This window comes from Petaurus breviceps, unplaced genomic scaffold (genome assembly GCF_028583685.1).
Source record: "Petaurus breviceps papuanus isolate PSGF00001 unplaced genomic scaffold, PetGlider_PUasm1.0 90784, whole genome shotgun sequence".
Taxonomy (NCBI): Eukaryota; Metazoa; Chordata; class Mammalia; order Diprotodontia; family Petauridae; genus Petaurus; species Petaurus breviceps.
Window position 1 is genome coordinate 6551575 of NW_027187345.1, and position 20885 is coordinate 6572459.

General features: G+C 37.1%; 1 protein-coding gene and 1 long non-coding RNA gene across 5 annotated transcripts in view; one reads left to right on the forward strand and one right to left on the reverse strand.

Annotated features, from left to right (window-relative positions):
• ESR1 (estrogen receptor 1) overlaps positions 1 to 20885 on the reverse strand; it is a 376096-nt gene that overhangs the window by 142492 nt on the left and 212719 nt on the right. The gene's annotated exons all lie outside the window — the stretch shown is intronic.
• The window catches only part of LOC138147280 (uncharacterized), a 121415-nt gene that overhangs the window by 85442 nt on the left and 15088 nt on the right, over positions 1 to 20885 (forward strand). Inside the window, exon 2 of the long non-coding RNA XR_011164764.1 lies at positions 11081 to 11197. This is a non-coding gene — a long non-coding RNA (uncharacterized lncRNA). The remainder of the gene's footprint in view (positions 1 to 11080; positions 11198 to 20885) is intronic.

The window sequence follows — 20885 nt, forward strand, 5'->3', positions numbered from 1 at the left end:
GAGGGCCACATCTGACCTCAAGGCTGCAGGTTCCCCATTCCTTCACCAAGGGATCAAGACAGGAAAACAATGAAAGTGCAGCCTCTTGTAAGAGTGGTAACCAGGGAAAGAAATGAGAGGTGAGAGAATTTGAGATCATCGTGAGGATCAGCGTTAGGAATCTACTACACAAACTAATATTACCAATATTTCTAGGTATTAAATACCAATATTTCAAAGCCAATATTTCAATGTGTAATTTCCTCCATGAAACATTTCCTGACACCCATTACCATTAGTTAGCATATCTTCCCCCTCATCCTTCATATGGTAAGCACTTAATTTGCACTACTCTCATATACTTAGCATGGATTGTTTTGTATTTTAGTTATTTATTTAAAATGTGTTGTGGTTCTGTATTCAATTGTTAGCTCCATCAGGGTTGTGCCCAGATCTTACTTTATCTCCATGACTCTATTAATATTGTACACGATAGACAAAAATGTTTTCTAAAGTTAAATATAAAAATTTTAATATTAGCTCGAATTTCCCTAAACAAAATAAACTAACCATAAAAAGCACTCATGAATTTGTTAAGTAATAGTGGGAAGTCTGTGATTTTAAATTGACTAGTAATGACCCAGAAATGATTAATTTTTACACAGCAAGAACTAACCATAATGAAGTATTCAGGAACAGTTAGCGAATGAATAACTTTATCTTAGGATAGTTGCAAATACCTATCAGCATCATAAAAACCATAGCAGTCGCTGAAAATGATAGCTATGTTTGCTGGATATACCTTAAAGAAATACTTCAGGTCAGCCTAGAGATCAAAGGTGGGGGAAGGAGAGAATTGCAAAGATGACAGTGCAATTTTCTGTATTGGCACACCAGTATGAAGCTTGGCAATTCCATGGAATTGATTGGAGAATTTGTCAATACTAATTTTTTCTTAATCTGGATTCTTCTGAGAAATATTATTTCTCTACAAATGGCTTTACTAGACTTTGAGAATTTTCAGGTACCTATATTGTCTTTGGTTCTGCCCTCCCTGATACTTTTTAGTAGATAAAAAGGAAAAATCGTGTGAGTAATGTAGAACAGGGGTTTTGCATTTCCACTGAGGACATGGAAAGAGTGTACAAACTTGTGCTGCACCACGAAGGATTCAGTTTAGATCAGAGGTGGGCCTTGAGGCCATAGATTCCTCACCCCTGGTTTAGATATTAGTAAGAACCATTATGAAATAGTAGAAAATGCAAGATAAAGTGAAAACCCAAAGAAAATTATAAAATTTCCTCAGATATCTTTAAGAATAGAATATTAAGGGGGGAAATACCTTTCAAATATTGATTGAATTTAGGCCTGTCTGAAGGCTGAAAACTAACTTGAGATCCCTATTAGCTTTATCAGTTTATGCTTTTCATGGTTCTTTACAGAATTCTCTGGAACAACTGGAGGAAAAAAAAAGGAAAATATGTGTGATACAAAAAGATCGTAGGGCTAATTGAATAAGCACTAACAATTGTGAAACTTATATGAGCCTTGCAAGAAAAACTCAGAACCACTACATAACTGCCCTGACAGAGGGAGGGTTTCATCCGGATCTAGTTGATGGGACTTGAGAATATAAATAATTCTGAACTTGCCCCAGGAGCAAGGCCAACTGTCCAGAGGAATGGCATAAGGATGAACAACTCCATCAATTAATGAAGAGTTGGGTATGGCTGTACAGGTATTCAAAGAGAAGAAAGGAAGGCAGACATGGAGTTGGCTCCACAAAGAGTAGAATGTCACCGATAAAACAGGCATGTTCCATGAACAAGTCATTCCATCTCTTGGTTCCAGGCATTTTCTCTAGCTGTTTCTCATGCCTAAAACACTCTCCCTCCTCCACTCTGAATACTGATCTCCTTGGCTTCCTTTAAGCCCCAATTAAAATCCTAACTTCTAGAGGAAGTCTTCCCCAATCTCTTTTAATTGTATTGCCTCCCATCACTTATTTGCCTCCAATGTATGCTGTATACAGCTTGTTTGTAGTTATTTGTTGGCTTCCTAGAAGGTAAGTGGCATTAGTTGACAAAAAGGCCATTAGAGCCATTTTTACCTTGAGGAGACCTGCCCCTTTTGATCAATGAAAGACTTTAAGAAGGATACACATGATGCAAGGAGAAAAGACTTTCACACTTTTTGCTGAATGAATCCTGGTGATCAATTAAGAGCCAGATGTAGCAACCAGATTGCCTGGTATGAACCCAATTTGTGTGAGTGTGCATGTGTGTGTTGTACAATGCCTACATCATTATAAGTGCTCTAACATTAAGAGTGACTTTTCCAAACAAATTATATTTTTGGACATTTGTGCATGCTATAAACCCAACAGTATTCTAAGCCCTGTACTCAATCCATCTCATTGGAGGTTGTCCTTGTGGCAAACAATTTCCCCTGGCCATTCATTGACCTTTAAATATGGTTTTCAAATACACACACACACACACACACACAAACTGGAGAAGAGGGAGGAAAAGTGGACAATCCATCAAAAGGGGAATGCAGAAAAGTTTACCTTTGATCTTTCCCTTGGTTAAAATATGTTATTTCACACATCAGGAACAGAGGCGAAAAAAAATCCTTGCAGATATAAAATTTAGTAGCATCTTTCTTACTTGTCTCTGAAAATAAGCCATTCCTTCAAGAATGACAATATAAGAGGGACTAAAACATGCTTATAGAGAATTGTGGGAAAAGAAATTATCTAAACTTGAAAAAATATCACAAGCATAGATTGAGCATGAAACCTACAGCTACATCATAACTACAAATAGAAACTGCTCAGAACATACCGTGCTGCCCATGAGAAATGAAGCATAACCCTAGAGTTCATGGTCTGGTCATTCTTTATAGTCATTAGAAAATAAATTAGTCTCCTACCAAGACACCTGCAGCCATGTTAAATCTTCAGCTGGCTTAAATATGGAAAGCTCTACTTTCTGAGCTTCTTTTGGGCAAGATAACCTAGACATCCTGGTTGTGAAGTATTGCCATGTCTAGGTCTTCCCTTAAAAGTGTGCATCCTATCACCAAATCCAAGAAATACCTTGATTTTAGATCACTGAGACTTAGATGCCAATTAGATGTCTTTCATTCACCTATTCAGAAAAAAACCTCCTTTTTTTCTTAGCTTATTTCCCTTCCCCCAGCCCTGCACAATCAAACAACTACCCTTGAAAAAATGCCAGATACAAAATTATTCGAGGCCTCAGATGACACATCAAAGGGAGAGTAGACAGCAAAATTAATTGCTACAATTTCCTGCGAGTACTATAATGACATGAGTGCTTTAGCTGTGGTGGGGGAGTGTCAGAATCCAGAACAGCAAAGGGGGTGGGTTTTTAGGGAGATAATCTTAAATTGGAATGTAGCTGATGATTTGAATTTATTTTCTTGTCTATTAGCAAGCGGTATGTTCCAAGAAAACCCATCTCCTAATGAATTAGAGGGTTTTTGTTTTCCCAGAATTAGTTTATTCTAAAATGTGAGACCTATTAACTTTATGCTCTTTGTCAATGTTCTGCCAAATTCAGACAATCAAATCTTTAATAAAATACATTCCAGATAGAGTAATTATGTGCCTACAGTCAGACTATGGTATTATGCTGGTACAATCTTCTTCCTGATTGTCCTGTACAGTACACATATCAATTCCATTATGCACGCACTGAACTAATTCCCTAACCATTTTAACAAAAATCAATTACTAGAATGTAACTGGGCTATCAGATCAGATATTACCATTATGCAATTCAATGAAATTCAACAAACTTTGTTAGGCTCCTTCTATGGGCAAGACCCTGATTTGAAATTGCATAGATAGCTGAATAAATAAGAGAATTCATGGACAGTTTTTTTTCCATTACCTATGATAAAGCAATCTGCTAAGAAAGTCAGTAGTGTAAACAAGATGGCAGAGGAAAATAAAGTTTACTATAATTCATAAAACATTGTTTGCAAATATTTTCATAACTGAAATAATAATTATTAGTCATTCTTATCTATTCATCAAAAGGAATAGTCTCATAATCTATTTGTATAAATAGTTATGATATATACTTTAAGTGTAATAAAATTCAATTTGGTGGGATGTCATTTGAGCAGAAATGTCAGTTTTACAAAATGAAAATCATAGGAAAAGATTGGAATACTGCTTATGACCCCTGTCCATTCTTATTTAGTTTTCATGTCTTTTAAATTACATTAGAAGGACAATATCTTTGTGTATGAAATGTTTCATCTCTCAATATTATGTTTTATTCACATTTTTACACAATTTTATGGTACATTTCCAGGTTATATTTGCTTAAAGTTACTTTGATCCCAACTCATTCTGTTTATAAAAACAAGATTTCACTGAAATGACATTTTTTTAATGTAAGAGTATGTGGCTAAACCTCTTTTAGAATTCAGACACATTTATATTATGAAGGTGCCAAAAATATAGCTAAACTAGTATCAGAAACAAGGACTTTCCTCTCTGGGTTTTGATCATGGTCTTTCTGTGCCTTTCTCCATCCATTCATCTATGTGTCAGAAGGAAAAGGATTAAGGTTTTTAAAAAATGGGGAATCCCAATCTCCAGAGCTATTTGGTAGTTAATAAAGCATTGCCTAATTTACAAACTAGCCATTAGAAAATGAAAATGGGGCATGGGGAGGGGAATGGTATGCTCACCATAACCTAGACAATTCTGACTGAAAGACCTAACTTCTCAGACTTAGAAAATGACTAAATGTAAGATAATAAGCTGGAAGGACCCTGCTTTTTTCTTTTCTTTTTTTTTTTTTTTAAAGCAATTGGGGTTAAGTAACTTGCTCAAGGTTACACAGCCAGGTGTTTCTGGGTGGGTGCTAAGTGTCTGAGCCCAGGATTAGATCTCCAGGTCTTCTCAACACTGGAGCCGGTGCTCTTACTCGCTGTGCTACCTGGCCACCCCACTTTTTTCTTTTTAAAAAAAAAGCAATTGGGGTTAAGTAACTTGCTCCAAGTTACACAGCCAGTTTTTTTTGTGTGTGGATGTTAAGTATCTGAGGCCTGAACCGATCCCAGGTCCTCCCCACTCCACAGCAGTCGCTCTTACTCACTGCGCTGCCTAGCCACCCCAACCCTGCTTTTTTCTAGAGAGCTTGGCACTTGGGGCTAAGAAGCTTCTGCTTGAGAGATGCTGGTTTTAGTAGCTTAGACTTCAAGGAAATAAGACAGGAGGAGTTTTGTGCTAACCCTAGGGCTAAGATTTTCTGCCTTTTTAAAAAGAGCTAGAAAAGGCATAAGCACACTCGGAAGAAGAGAGATTTCTAAAGATTTCAATCAAGTCAAACACTAAAAGTGATAGATCTAATGATCAATCTATCAACAAGTATTTATTAAGTATCTACAATGTGCTAGACACTAGAGTAGGCACCAAAGACAAAAGTACAAAGAATAAAACAATCTTTACTTCCCTATGAGTTTATTTTCTAAAGGATAAGACAACAGGTACTTATAAAACTATATACATAATAAATACATGGTTAACAAATAAAAATATATACAAAGAAGTTAAATAAAAGTAGTTTGGGAGGAGAAGGAGGAACTCTAGGGGAACCAGCTGTGTGACCCTGGACGAGTCACTTAACCTTTGCGCATTTCCTTATCTATAAAACAAAGCTAATAATAGCACCTACCTTGGTTCCTGAATATCTTTTTACTTTGTTCCTCTAGAAGTATTTCCCACAAGCTTTGTGTGTTAGACATGGAAGTCTTGGGAGCTAAGGTTCAGAGAACACCCAGAAGATTAAGTAGGAAAAGATTTTGAAAAGATGCCTATTTAGTTGCAGTTTAGACTAGATAACTTCTGGAGTCTCTTCTGCCTCTGAGATTCTAAACTACAAAATCCTTCTGAACTCTCCCCTCCCTCATTTTTCCTATTCTATCTTGAATACCATCCACATATTTACCCACTTTCTTTTTTTGCTCCAATCTCTGAGGTCATTCCTTTTGTCAAGGATAACCCCTTTATGTGTATCTTTGATCTGATGCCAGATACAAAATTATTCAAGGCCTCATATGACACATCCTTTGCTAATTCACCATCTACTTCCTACTTGTTACACATATCTGTAGCATACTTTGCTCTGATCCCTATCTTTTTTTTCCTTTACACTCTTTCCCTTAGTAACTTCATCATAATTCTTGTCCCAACCTCAACATAGGCTTAATTATTACCTCTACACAAATGACTCCCAAATCGATATATCCAGTCCTAATCTCTCCCCTGAACCCCACTCTCACAATATTAACTGCCTGATGAATATCTTCACCAAGATGTTCCCTATGAATTCAAGGGGAATTCATATTTCCCCTTGAAGCGTCTGTTCCTCCAAATTTCCTAGTTCTATTATTGCTTTTACCATTTTCCCAATCATCAGGGTTGGTAAACTCAAAGTTATCCTTGACTCTTTCCTCTGTTTACTCCTACTACTCCCACTACATTCAATCTGTTGCCACATCTTGTCAAATCTATTACCATAACACCTCTCACATTCATTCCCTTTTCTCCATTTCAGGTTTAAGGTGGACTCCTCACTATTTGCCCAGACCATCTTAATAGCCTTCTAATTAATTTCCCAGCTTCCAATCTCTTGACCTGCCAATACATTCTCTATGCAGCTGCCAAAGCAACCTTCCTAAGGCACAGGTATGATCAGAAATCTTTAATACCTCTCTATTGCCTCTAAAATGAAATACCAATTCCTCTATATGGCATTTAAGGATCCCAACAATTTGAGTCCAAAATATATACCTTTCCAGCTTTATTTTCTAGTGCTTCCCTTCATTAATTCTCTGTCCCGGGCCAACTGGATAATTAACTTTTCTCCAAACTTATTATTTTATCTCCAACTTCCATACTTTTGCATAAGTTATATCCCCTGCCTCAAATGCACTAATTTCCCATTGATGCTTTCCAAAATCCCCCTATTCATTCAAGGTTCAGCCTAGGTGCTACCTCCTCAGGTGAGACCTTCCAGAGCCTCTCAGCCCTTAATGCTCTTCCCCCCCCCCAATTCCCTTACATTTACTTATCTGTCAATAACATTGTGTATCCTCCTCCTTCCCCTGTGGTGGAATGTAAATTCTTTGAGTGCAGGACTATATATAATTTTTGGCTCTGTGTTCCCAGGCCCAAATACAACATCTTGCACGTGGTAAATACTTAATAAATGTTTGGTGAATTGAAATAAATGTCAGTGATAGAGATCTGGTACCCCTACAATCAGATGCTGTGGGACTCTGACATTTTTCAAATACGAGAAAGCTTATGATAAGTGCACAGGAGATATTCAGAATGCTTGATAGGTGAAAAGAGGAGAGGCCTTACAAATTTATACTTTCCAGCCCACTTCAGGCACCATGTCAGGAAAACAAGATCCTTATGCAAGTAAAACAGCATCTCTGGGCCAAAGACCAGGTTGGGAAGATAACAAAGATGCAATATATCAAATTATTTTAGACTTTTAAAAAATGTGATTCATGTCATTGATAAAAATTTTAGAAACAAACTAAAAGGAAAGTTCTCTCATGACTTAAACATTTCTGGTCAAAAAACATCCTCAGTTTTATGCATTTCTGACCTTCACTCTTAATCTTCAATTCATCAATTCAGGATTACATGCTTGGAACCATTTGCAGGAAATTCCTCATGTTGATCAGTGAATTGTAATTTCTTAAATACTGTCAAGAAATTTACAATGCTGCTTGACTTACTACTAAGCTAAAGGAGACTACTTGATTTCTTTATTGGAATTTTAAAATTAGATGTTTCTTTTTTTTTCAGTTCAAATTTTTAGATATTGGCTATGTATAAAGATTCTTCATATAGATTTAATTCCCCATTTAGTTGGTATTACCAAAAAATGAAAAGATCTTAGAAAAAAGTGGAAATTATTAGTATATTAATATAAGAAAATTGCCCAAGAGGGAAAGATCCACCAGCTTTTGATACACATGTATAACATATATTAAATAGCCTACCATTTTAAGAAGAGGGGAGGGGAGGAAAGGTTGAGAGAAAAAATTGAAATTCAAAATCTTGTAAAAATGAATACTAAATGTAATTGGGCAAAAAATAAAACTGTTAAATTTTTTAAAAAGAATTTGGCCATTAGTTTTCCTTTGACCACAGTAACTAATGAACATCATATATTAAAACGTGGAAAGGTGAAATTCTGTGTCGAAGGAAATCAAGGATTGCTTCTAATATTAAACTTTAATTTTGGCTGTTTTTTTTTAGCAACTTTTAGGATATTTGGAGGGCAAGCCTTTGAAGTGAATCTGTTTAAAAGCCCTTATTCTTCAGTGAAGATTTGGCCTCTAATTGTAGGGATTAATTTTCCTCATACATTAATTTCTTTGAATTCCCATAGGGCAACAAAGAATTTCTATTATGGTTTTGGTGGATTTTTCACTTCTGCTTTCAGAGACTTTTTGTCCTCACACTCCAAGAGACAACATTTATCTCATTCTGTAACGTTGTAAACAAATACTAGAGGTTTTTCATAGTAATTTTTAAGTCAGAGCTAGTATTTAACACTGATACACAGTAGCTTGCTATTAGAATGGAAATTAAACATAGCAGAAGCAGAGAAATCTGGTAATTCAATAAATGCTATTGTCTTGAGTGATTTTAGAAATTGGTCATTGTATTTGGTTGATTTTTTTAAATTGCCTTTCATCAGTGAGAACTCAAACTGCATTCTGCCTTCTAATAAGTTGATGTAAAATTGCATAACCACGAAAAAGACTAAAGGGAAAAAAATGCTTCGATCTGCATTCAGAGTCCATCAATTCTTTATTTAGATATGGATAGCATGTTCCTGAGTGAGTTCTTTGTACTTCTTTTGGATCATTGTGATGCTAAGGAAAACTGGCTGCTTCTGCTCATTTCACTTTACATCAGTCTTTCCAGGTTTTTCTGAAATCTACCTGCTCATCATTTCTTATTGCACAATAGTATTCCATTGCATTCATATACCAGAACTTGTTCAGTCATTCCCCAATTAATGGTCATCTCCTTGATTTCCAATATTTTACCACCACAAAAACAACCGCTATAAATATTTTTGCATGTGTAGGTCCTTTCCCCTTCTTTATGATCTCTTTAGGATACAGACCAAGTAGTGGTATTGTTAGATCAAAGGGTATTCACAGTTTGGTTGCCCTTTGGGCATAGTTTCAAACTGCTCTCCAGAATGGTGGGATTAGTTCACAACTCCACCAACAGTGCAACAGTGTCCCAATTTTCCTACATCCTCTCCAACATTTATCATTTGTCTTTTTTTGCCTTATTCATCCATCTAATAGGTGTGAGGTGGTACCTCAGAGATATTTTAATTCACATTTCTCTAATCAAAAGTGATTTTAGAGCACCTCATCACATGCCTTTAGGTAGCTTTGATTTTTTCATCTGAAAAATACCTTTTCATATCCTTTGACCATTTATCTATTGGGGAATGGTTTGCACCCTTATAAATTTGACTCAGTTCTCTATAAATTTGAGAAATAAGGCCATTATCAGAGATACTTGCTATAAAGATTGCTTCCCAGCTTTCTTCTTTCCTTCTGATCTTGGTTGCATAAATTTTGTTTATGCAAAAGCTTTTTAATTGAATATAATCAGAATTATCTATTTAACATTTTGTAATGCTCTCTATTTCTTGTTTTGGTCATGAATCTGCAATTCACTTAACTTCTCCTTAAAGACTTTGGATGCTATATCCTTTGGTGCATATATGTTTATTATTGATATTATTTCATTGTCTATGGTACCTTTTAACAAGATGTAGTTTCCTTCCTTATCTCTTTTAATTGGGTCTATTTTTGCTTTTGCTTTGTCTGAGAACAGGACTATTAACCCTGCTTTTTAAATATAATTTCAGCTGATGTATAATAGATTCTGTTCCAATTCCTTACCTTTTCTCTGTGTGTATCTCTCTGCTTCAAGTGTGTTTCTTGTAAACAACATATTTTAGGATTCTGGTTTTTTATCCCCTCTACTATCTACTCCCATTTTATGAGAGAGGCCATCCCACATTTCCACTTATGGTTACTGTGTATTTCCCTCATTTTATTTTTCTTTCTGTTTGTCTTCTCTTTTCACTCTTTCCCTCCTCAACAGTTTTGCTCCTGTCTACAGCTTCTCCCACCCCCATTCTGCTCTCTCTTCTGTCTGCCCCCTCCCTACTTTATGTAATTTCCTTCCTTCCTACTTTCCTGTTGGGTAAGTGAGATTTCTATATTCAACTGATTGTGTATATTACTCTCTTTGAGCCAATACTAAGAGAATAAGTTTCAAGTGATGCCCATTGTCTACCCTCATCTTTCCCTCCACTGTAATAAATTTTTTGATCCTCTTCATGTGAAATAACTTACTCCACTCTACCCCTCCCTTCCTCCTGCACCCAGGGCACTCCTCTTTCTCATCTTTTAATTAATTGTTATGTAACTCCCTCAAATTCTCCTTATATTCATATCCTCTGTTTATGTATATTCCTTCTAGTTGTACTATTAGTGGTACAATTACAAGATTCATCTTCCCATCTCGGGATGTAAACAGTGCAGCTCCATTGAATCCGTTATGTTTTCTTTTCCCCTTTTAACATTTAGGCTTCTCTTGTTGGAGATCAACGTTTTGTTCACTTCTGGTCTTCTCCTTATGAAAACCTAAAATCCTTCTATTTAATAGAATGACCATTTTTCTCTTGGATTATTATGCTTAATTTCACTGTATAGGTGATTCTTGGTTGTAGTTCTAGCTCCTTTGCCTTCTGGAATGTAATGTTCTATGACATCTGGTACTTTAATGTTGCAGCTACTAAGTCCTGTGTAATTCTGATGGTGGCTTTCCAATATTTGAATTATTTCTTTCTGGCCACTTGGAGTATTTTTACCTTGACCTGATAATTCTGAAATATGGTTATAATGTTCCTTGGAGTTTTTATTTGGGGATTTCTTTCTTGAGGTGATTGGTGGATTCTTTCAATGTCTATTTTGTCCTATTTTGTTCCAGGATATCAGGGCACTTTTCCTTGATGATTTCTTGAAATATGCTGTCCAAGTTCTCCTTTTGATTATGGCTTTCAGGTAATCCAGTGATGATGACGTCTCTCCTGGATCTATTTTCCAGGTCAGTTGTTTTTCTTCCATTGTTTCATTCTTTTTAATTTGTTTGATTGATTCCTGATCTCTCAAAGAGTCATTAGCTTCCACTTGCTCAATTCTAACTTTTAAGGGGTTGCTTTCCTTAGTTAGCTTTTGTACTTCCTTTTCCATTTGGGTAATTTTACTTTTATTTTTATTTATTTATTTATTCTTCAGTGGATTTTTGTATCTCCTTTTCCATTTGGACAATTCTACTTTTATTTTTATTTGTTTTTTTTTAAGCAATTGGGGTGAAGTAACTTGCTCAAGGTTACATGGCCAGGTGTTTCTGGGTGGGTGCTAAGTGTCTGAGCCTGGATTTGATCCCAGGTCATCCCGACTCTGGGGCTGGTGCTCTTGCTCCCTGTGCTACCTGGCCACCCCAACAATTCTATTTTTAAAGCAGTTGTTGGGGTGGCGAGGAGGCACAGTGAACAGAGCACTGGCCCTGTCATCAGGAGGACCTGAGTTCAAATCCAACCTTTGACACTTAACACTTACTAGCTGTGTGACCTTGGGTAAGTCACTTAATTCCAATTGCCCTCCCAAAAAAAGCAGTTGTTTTATTTTTCCATGCTATTGAATATTCCAAGCTATCTTTTTTTGTACTTCTCTTGCATCACTCTCATTTTTTTCCCAATTTTTCTTCTACCTCTCTTATATGATTTTTCAACTCTTTTTTGAGCTCTTCCATGAGTTCTTTATGGGCTTGAGAGCACTTCCCATTTTTCTTTGGGGTTTTGTTCACAGGTGTTTTGATATTGATTTCCTCTTCTGAGTTTGTGTCTTGATCCTCTCTGTCACCATAATAATATTCTATGGTCAGATTCTTTTTAAAAAAATGTTCATCTTTTTTGGCCTTTTTCCTTCCTTTTAAATTTAATCTCTGCTCTCAGAGTGGAAGGGGCACTGCCTTAGGCTTCTTGTTCCAGGGGCTACAGGCCCTGGCTTTTTACCTGATACTGCACCAATGTTACCCTGATGCCTACAGAGGACCCTCATGTCTGGTACTGCACTGAGGGGTGGAGTGAGGGGGTATTTGGAGTGTGCTGAGGCCAGTTGGGTTTCTCAGGGGCTATCCCTAAGCACATGGTGGTCTGGCCACAGGAGATTATCTCTTTGCCCAGGACTATGCTGAATCACTGGCAGTTCTCAGAGCTGGAATATTCCTTTCTCCTGGTTATGCTGAGGCAGATGGGGGGTCCTGGTGTTGGCATTTGCCTGCTCCACCACACTGGGGCTCAGGATCTCCTGATTTGCTGAGATGGGGCTTGCTGTTGGCTTGCAGGGAAACTTCCTCTTCTGGACCATACATCCCTTTTACCTGAGTGAGACAGACCTTTATTGCTGATCTTCCAAGTTTCTTGAGCTAAAAGATTATTTCACCCCATCTTTTGGCTGGTTTTGTTGTTCCTGGATTTGTTTAGGGGAGCTATTTTGTGGTTGTTTGGTGGTAAATATGGGAGAGTTATGCCAATTTGCCATTTATTCCACCATCTTTACTCTCAGAAGTCATCTCATGGCCAAACTTTTTGTGATGAGCTTCTCTAAACATGTGTAGGTAAGTTTCCAGGCATACAATAAGCATATAGTCCTTTGATGGGCCTCTATTTAGAGCTTAATTAGAACTATCAGAGCTAATACTCCAATATGACATGATTTTTAAGAACCCATAGTTACCTCCTATGATAAGATACCAGGAGAAAGATTTTTGACAAATAACCTAACGCGTACCAGAAAAGGTAAAGGCAAGGACAACCAAACTATGCAGTGGGGGACTAGTTGCTGCAACACCATCAACCTTCTTCGTATCCAGCCAGTCCTGAGAATGAATAGGTGGAAAGTCCAAGACCCTTATGCCCCTTGCCCTGAAACAATACCCTTTAAGACTGTGAGTATTATTTTTTATTTTTGTAGTAGCAAGCACCCTAACACACTCAGGAGGGCCTGCTAGCACAGGTTCTTTGATCTACTTTTCCAAAGGAAAGACAACTTTAAAGGAGTTAATCGTCTTACTTTAATTAACGGACAGATAAGTAGAAAGAAGTGAGTATCCAAGAAAGAATCCAACAGACAGGGCCCCAACTGTCTGAACAAATTAATACAACCACCTACACACACCACTAGACCAGAAGAGCACCAACATCTGATTAGTCAGGGATCTCTTAACAGTTACTCAGAGTCCCATCCAGGGAATCAAAAGGTCCTTCTCAAGAGTGAGCCCCCAAAGCAAAATCTTACATCAGAATATATATACACTTTTGGCTAATAGGCTCAGAGCCAGAAGGCATTACAACTCTCATGACTTAGTGCCTAATTAGCTTGGTACCAAAAGGTGTGAAAACCTTCTTACAAGCAAGCTTCCCCCTAAGCAAGCTCCTCCTTAGGCAAGTTCCTCCTCCAATGGGCTCTATGTGACTCAGGATATATCACAGCTGTGATTGAAATACCTGTGTACCTTCAGACCTGGGAACATGGCTCCTGTTCCAAGGAGAAAGGGAACCTATATGGTCACATAGGCCTATTAATGGATAGGGAAGATATTCATATTCCATTAACATTACAATTTGTCACCCACTAATACCTGTTTGGTAACAAACTATTCCTACCTATTTCTTTCCCCTCCCTGTATTGTTCAATCAATTGTCAGTCATCCAAGAGTATATTATCTCCAAATTCCATGTCCCATTCTCTCTCTCTTCTCCTTCTCAAACCTACACTTATCTATGCTCCTACTCCAACTTTTCTCAACCCTTCCACTGAACCCTTTTGGAGTTCCCATTCTATACTAAACAAACTTCCCTTCCTTTTATATTCCTTCTCTAAAACCTTGCTTCCCCAGATATTACTGTATCTCTAGCAATACTCTGCAGAATTGTATGTACCTTCACTCACACACCTGACTCTCTGGTCCTGGAGGGTGAGTTGAAATACTTCTAGCTCCCCACTGCCATTTTGAGACTCTTCCTTTGATACTTTGAATGAGCAAACTCTCCCCCTCTGAAGTTCACAGTATCAAAATTTTGCACCTTTTTTTCAAACCATGATGGCTATTGTCAACTGGTCTTCAGGTCATTCTCCCTTTTAGCACCAGATCCAGTTTTCCTCTGTACTCCAATTCCTGTCCTTGAAGCAGGAAACTTCAACATCCCTAATGATGTTTTTTTTTTCACATTTCCTAACTTCTGAATTCCTCAAAGTACTTAAATACCATTACCTATTCTTTTATTCTATATCAACCATACACAGCAATAGTCACACTCTGAATTTCAAAATTACACGTGTCCCACTTCCTTAACCAAAAACTGACATTCCTCTACCTGACTATATCCTCCCAACACATCATCTCTTTTGTTGCCTCATAAATCCTAAACCTAGTCTTTACCCTCCTTGCAACCTGCAATGTCTCTCCACTTCTCAGTATTTTCTCAGGCCATCACCCCTGCTATGACTTCACTTTGCTCCTTTCCCAATCTTAACCCTATAGTTAATTAATTCAACTCCATACCATTATTAACTAGCAAATGCCTTACCCTTCTGCCCTATCTTCATGCAACCCTTGCCAAACCACAGCCCTGGATACTCCTCTGCTTGTACTTACATGCTGCTGAATGTAGCTGGAAGAGGTCACAAAACTGTGCTAACTGGGTATACCATATTCATGTTATCTAACAAAGTTGGGTTTTGGCTGAAGCAAAACAATCTTTATATTCCTCTGTAACTGAGTCTCTATTTCAAAAGATATTCCAAAACTTCTCTCTCCAGGCCTCCCAACCCTCTCAGTTCTCTAAGTGATTCTTTAAGATTGCAAATTGCTGAGAAAATATAGAACTACTTTGGCAGAGGAAGTTTCTGCAATCAAGGGAATTCCCAGTATCATTGAAATCCCCACTTTTTTTGCTTTCCATTATGTTCCTTGAGGGTAGGGATAATTTCAATTTTTGTATTTATATCCCTAGTACCTAGCATAGTATCTAGTTAACATAAATACTTAATGTTCAACCAAGAATGCTTATTTCACTTAATTTCATTAGAGGCAGCATTGTCACTGACTCAGTCACTGGACTTCATGTCAGAAAATTTGTATTTTCTTCTGTCCTTTGCCCTTACCTTCAAACTATATCCCTTTAAGACTGATAGCATTGTTATTCATCTGTCACTCACAAATACCTCCATGGCTAACAAACTCTTACCACCTATTTTAGGAAGTCAAAAAGTGAAAGTGATTAGGGCAAGCACCAGAATTTGGGAATCATGTGGGGCCAAATCAGAATATAAGTTAACGTAGGCCAAACATCTAGTATAAATTGTTACCAAGGTTTGCTTGTTTATTTTAAAAGCTTCAAAATTCAAGAGGTTAAGATGGAAGATAGAATTTTATTTCAGGATGAGACACTAGGACTGAAGAGGTGAAGAGCAAATTAATGGTTAAGGTACAGGGGATACTATGAGAGTCAGAGTACCTGTAGGATTCAACCCTTCTGTCTATTGCTTTGACCTTTTATTCCAACAGTTTGTATTCCTTGTGTCCTTCCCTCATTGAGGCATACCAGTGTGGCCACATCCAAAGCTGCTGTTCCTTCTCCTAATTCAACCATGCCAGTGTGGGTAAGGTTTCAGATAGGCTTAAGTGTTGGCTTGGCCATTTTCTTGTGAGACATTAAGGAAGTTACTTAACTTCTTGGGGTCTCAATTTTCTCATATACAAAATGGTGATAAATAATAACCACATTAGGCACCTGGAAGGGATTTTAAGTGCAAATGACATGTGTGCATATAAAGTACTTTATAATATTACATATATACTACACAAATATTAGCTATTATTATTTCCCCAAGGTAAAGGTGTGAATTGGTGGTGAAATGGTAAAAGGTAATATATAGGAGGAAGAAGAAGTAAGTGGTTTAAAAAATCATGTCTAAATAATAGTCAACTGCAATTTGTAGTTTTAATTTAAAAAAAAAGAGCAAGACAGAACCAAATACCACTTAAAGACTGATGTAATGAAATATCTCTCGTGTATATATAAAAACTGTGAAAGAACTTTAAAAGGAGTTACAGAGATAAATGTTTGAAAATTCTGTGGTTATTAATTTCAAACAAAACACAATATAGGGAGCAGAGATGAGACTTGGAGACATAAGGAGAGAGGACTCAGAATTGCTGAAACTACCATTTATTGTGAATTCTGTTGGACTGGTGATCTAGTATTTGTATAAAGCTGGTTTTCCTCATCACATTTCCCATTTTCCCTTGGGTTTTGCCAGTTATGTATGGAAAGTAAATACCCTCCACATCATACTCTTCCATGAACTCTATGTGCATGTGCTTGGGAGTTTCCTTAACCAAATCTGAAGATCTTAGAGGACAACTGGGAGGAGGTTTAGGAGATGGCTATAGGAAAATGCCTCCATATGAGACTGCTTCATTCATATTGCTTTTCCATTGCAGGCAACATACAAAAAACTACATGATCTACATATGCTTTCTCTGAAGCTTTATATTCAGGGGATCTTGAATTGTCAAAGGTGAGCCCAGATGGGAGTAGGACTCATGAACAATATTTCAACCACAAATTTTATATTGAAGTATTTTGAGTAATATTCATTTGCCCCCTGGATTAATGTTGGACCTGGCCAGTGGGTTTTAATCCAAAGTATTTTATCACTACTACAGAAGCATGAACATGACTGTGGGAGTCTAGTCCATGTGTTTGTAGGCTGAGTGCCCTCTATTGGTGAGGCAGTATACTACAGTTTCTTGAGAAATCCATCCCATCCATGAACCAGAAAGAAATTAATAAATTCACTGGTCTGCTAATGCCAACATAATGCTTCTTAGTGAGCCATTTAGATATCATACTCCTTTGCTGGATAATTAATACGGTGAAAATCTATCTTGCTGAAAGCTTAATGAAGGCAGCACTAGAGCCATGTTACTCAAGGAACCAAGGTGGGGGGAGAAAAATGTTAAAATAGAGTCATATTTTTGTTTTGCCTAATCAAAAGCTAACCTCAGAGTTTCTTTCTTTAAGCAGCATCTATCAGAGACAAAAAAAAACTATACCAGACTGATGTTTTACCGCTGTTGCAATGAAACTATGGTACTACCTATTGAGACTTTGCAGCAAAATTCTCTTGGATGTTCAATGACAATGAAGATATAATATGCTAATTGTATAATATATCACAGCATCTGAGACCCAGTGGTTTTTATTTCTGAAGTATCATGATTTGCTCGACAGTATACTGGAGAAGAAATAAAGGCACTTGGATTCTATTTCTTATTCTGCTAAGTAGATTTGTGGTCAGAATTTCTTTGGCCCTCAATTTACTGGCCTGCAAAAATAGGCTAGCAATTCCTCCCTTGCTTAATTCACAGGGGTTGTTTGGGGGCTTTTTCAAAAAGAAAATACAGGGTTTTTTCCCCTAGTGAACAGAACTTGCTATAATTAATCAAAAGACTTCAGTGGGTCTTTATTGCACATAGGAAAGAATACAAACCATCAACTCTAGCATTTAAGGTCTTCCATAATCTGCCTACAATCTATTTTACTCTATTCTCACCAAACAAACTAGACTACTTGCTAGTCGTTCAAATTTCCCTACATTTGTTCACTTATTTGCATTCATGCAGAGTATCACTCCTTGCCACCCCTAACTCAATGCCTAGAGCTCCCTACATATTTTTACCTGGTGAAATCCTTCTATTCCTTCAGACCCAACTTTGATATTGCGTCTTCCATAAAGCTTTCCAGATCCCACCAGCTAGAAGTAATTCCTTTTTTCAAATTTCCCCTTTGTCTAACAATTAAGCAAAGGGTTAACTCTTCTGGATGGATGTCTCAGTATACCATTCATACTTGTAGAATTTGCTGATACTTTTTGAGTTTGCAAGAATAGCACTTAAGTAGCTATGTTCTCTCAGGAACTTTGCTTGAAATTAACATGCAGTCACCAATTGGAAAATGGTGGTAATGGCTAGAATTATGATCCAAACTTCCAGGTTTCCTACAGCCAGAGTGAAAAGAAGCAGCATAATTTTCTACATAATTATGTTTCCTTCCTTATGAAAAAAATAACTATTAAAATATCTAAGCATACATCTAAATAGGATCAATCACTTTTAAAGAATGTGTACCTATAGATTTAGATAGTAATAAAAATAAAGTTAGGTACAATTAAGTAACTTTCTCATGAGTCTTCAATTCTGATTCATCCTAATCCTTTCTCTTTTTTCCCTTCATGCTTTTAATGAGAGAAACATGATGTTCCAGCAGGTATGACTGAATCAGAGGTGGTAATAACTAGGTCCATCTCTCTTCATCACCTCTAAGCAATAATAAATGTGTAAAAAAAAAGGTGGGTCTAGGACCACAACTCCCCCTTCTCTCCCCAAAGGAAAAAAATTCACAGGGAAAATAATTTTGAAGAAAACGGAAGTGACAAAAATATTAGTAAAATCTTAGAAGTCTTAATTCAATAAGTAAATATGACTGAGTAAAGGAAACTGAGGAATCTTTAGAAGAAAGGAATAATTTACCAATGACTACCTGCCCACAATCTGACCTTTAGAACAAGAACCTTTAGAGAACATAATATGTCCAATATAAAAAATAAAAGAAGATATAAAGATATAAAAATGGATATAACATCAATGAAAGAATAGGAAAAAATAGTAGTACAAAATTCAACCACTTAACTGAAATGAGTGAATTCTCTGAGGAACAGAATGACCTTGTTCATGAAAAAAAGAGTTGAAAAAAGATCTTGAAAAAAAATAAAACACAGCACAACTAGAAGACAGAGATCCACAGAAATGAAGGCAAAAAGAATGGAGAACATAGATTAGTGAGGTAAACTGAGAATTATTGGTCTCCCAGAAAAGTAATATGAGGATCAAATAACATGAAAATAACATTTCAACTAGAGAAAATTTCCTAGAAGTACTAAAAACAGAAAACAAAGCAACTGAATTTGTTCACCAAATCCAGCTTCAGTGAGAGGGAGAAAATCTTATAAGGATCCAAAAGGAAATACACTTTTCAATGAGTATGATTTCAAGCACTGTAATATTTCTCATTAAGAATAATGAAAAGGGAGCCAAGATGGTGGAGTAGAAACACAACTTTCACACTGCTCCAGCTTCTACCTCCTCCAACACATATAAAAAATAACTCTAAACAAACTTTAGAGCTACAGAACCCACAAAGTGACAGAGAGAAACAAATCCCCTGCTGAAGGAAGCCTGGCAGGCTGTCAGGAAGGGTCCATCTCAGTGCACTGAGAGCCAAGAGCAGTCCCAACTGAGCCAGGGTTTTAGGCCCAGGGCAGCCTCACCACAGGTGGCTGTAGTGAACTTCAGGAGAGTCAATCACCAATAGCTGTGGCGGTTTCCAGACTTCTCAATCCACAAATTCCAAAGACAAAGTAAAAGGTCAGTGTAGAACTTTGTTCAAACATGGGGACTGTGGTCTGGCTGCTACCCCAGGAGCAAGAAGGAGAGGAGGCATAGTGGCTGCAGCCACTGCTGCATGGCTGCTTCAGAGCTCCTGCCTGCAGATTGTAGGGGGACCAAGTTAACATTCAGAAGCTAAGTGCTCTTGCTTTGACCTGCTTGGATCTGGATCACAGTCTTGGGTGGTGGTCCTGGGGTGTGTGACCAGTAAGCCAGAGCATGTAGGGGCTGTAGAGACACCACCCATCTAATAGTTCCAGCAGCTTCAAAAACCCCAATGATTTAGGACATAGCTCTCTCTATTTTGGAAGCAGAGTTCTACCATGGCAAAGAGTTCAAAAGTCAAGTAAGTGGCTGCCAATATGAGCAAGCAATGGAAGCATAAACAGCTGATAGAATACTTTTTTGGGGGCAAAAGGATCAAGGTATGGAGCAGGAGAAAAATGTTGAAGTCAGAACTCCTGCATCAAAAGGCTCCAAGAAAAATGTGAATTGGTTACAGGCCATGGCGGAGCTTAAGAAGGATTTTGAAAATCAAGTAAGAGAAGTGGAGGAAAAATTGGGAAAAGAAATGAGAATGATACAAGAAAATTATGAAAAGAGAGTCAACAGTCACTAAAGGAGACCCAAAAAATACTGAAGAAAATAACTCCTTAAAAAATGGACTAAATCAAATGGCAAAAGAGGCCCAAAAAGCCAATGAGGAGAAGAATGCTTTAAAAAGCCAAATTTGCCCAATGGAAAAGGAATTTCAAAAAGTCACTGAAAAGAATAACTCCTTCAAAATGAAATTGGACCAATTGGAAGCTAATGACCTTATGAGAAATCAAGATATTATAAAACAGATCTAAACAAATGAAAAAATAGAAAGCAATGTGAAATATCTCATTGGAAAAACCAGTGACCTGGAAAATAGATCCAGTAGAGATCATTTAAAAATTATTGGTTTACCTGAAAGCCATGATCAAAAAAAGTCTAGATACCATCTTTCAAGAAAATATCAAGCAATATTACCCTGATATTCTAGAACCAGAGGGCAAAATAGAAATTGAAAGAATTCACTGATCGCCTCTTGAAAAAGATCCCAAAAAGAAAACTCCTTGGAATATTATAGGCAAATTCCAGAGTTCCCATGTCAAGGAGAAAATACTGTAAGCAGTCAGGCAGAAACAATTTAAGTACTGTGTAAATGCAATCAGGATAACACAGGACCTAG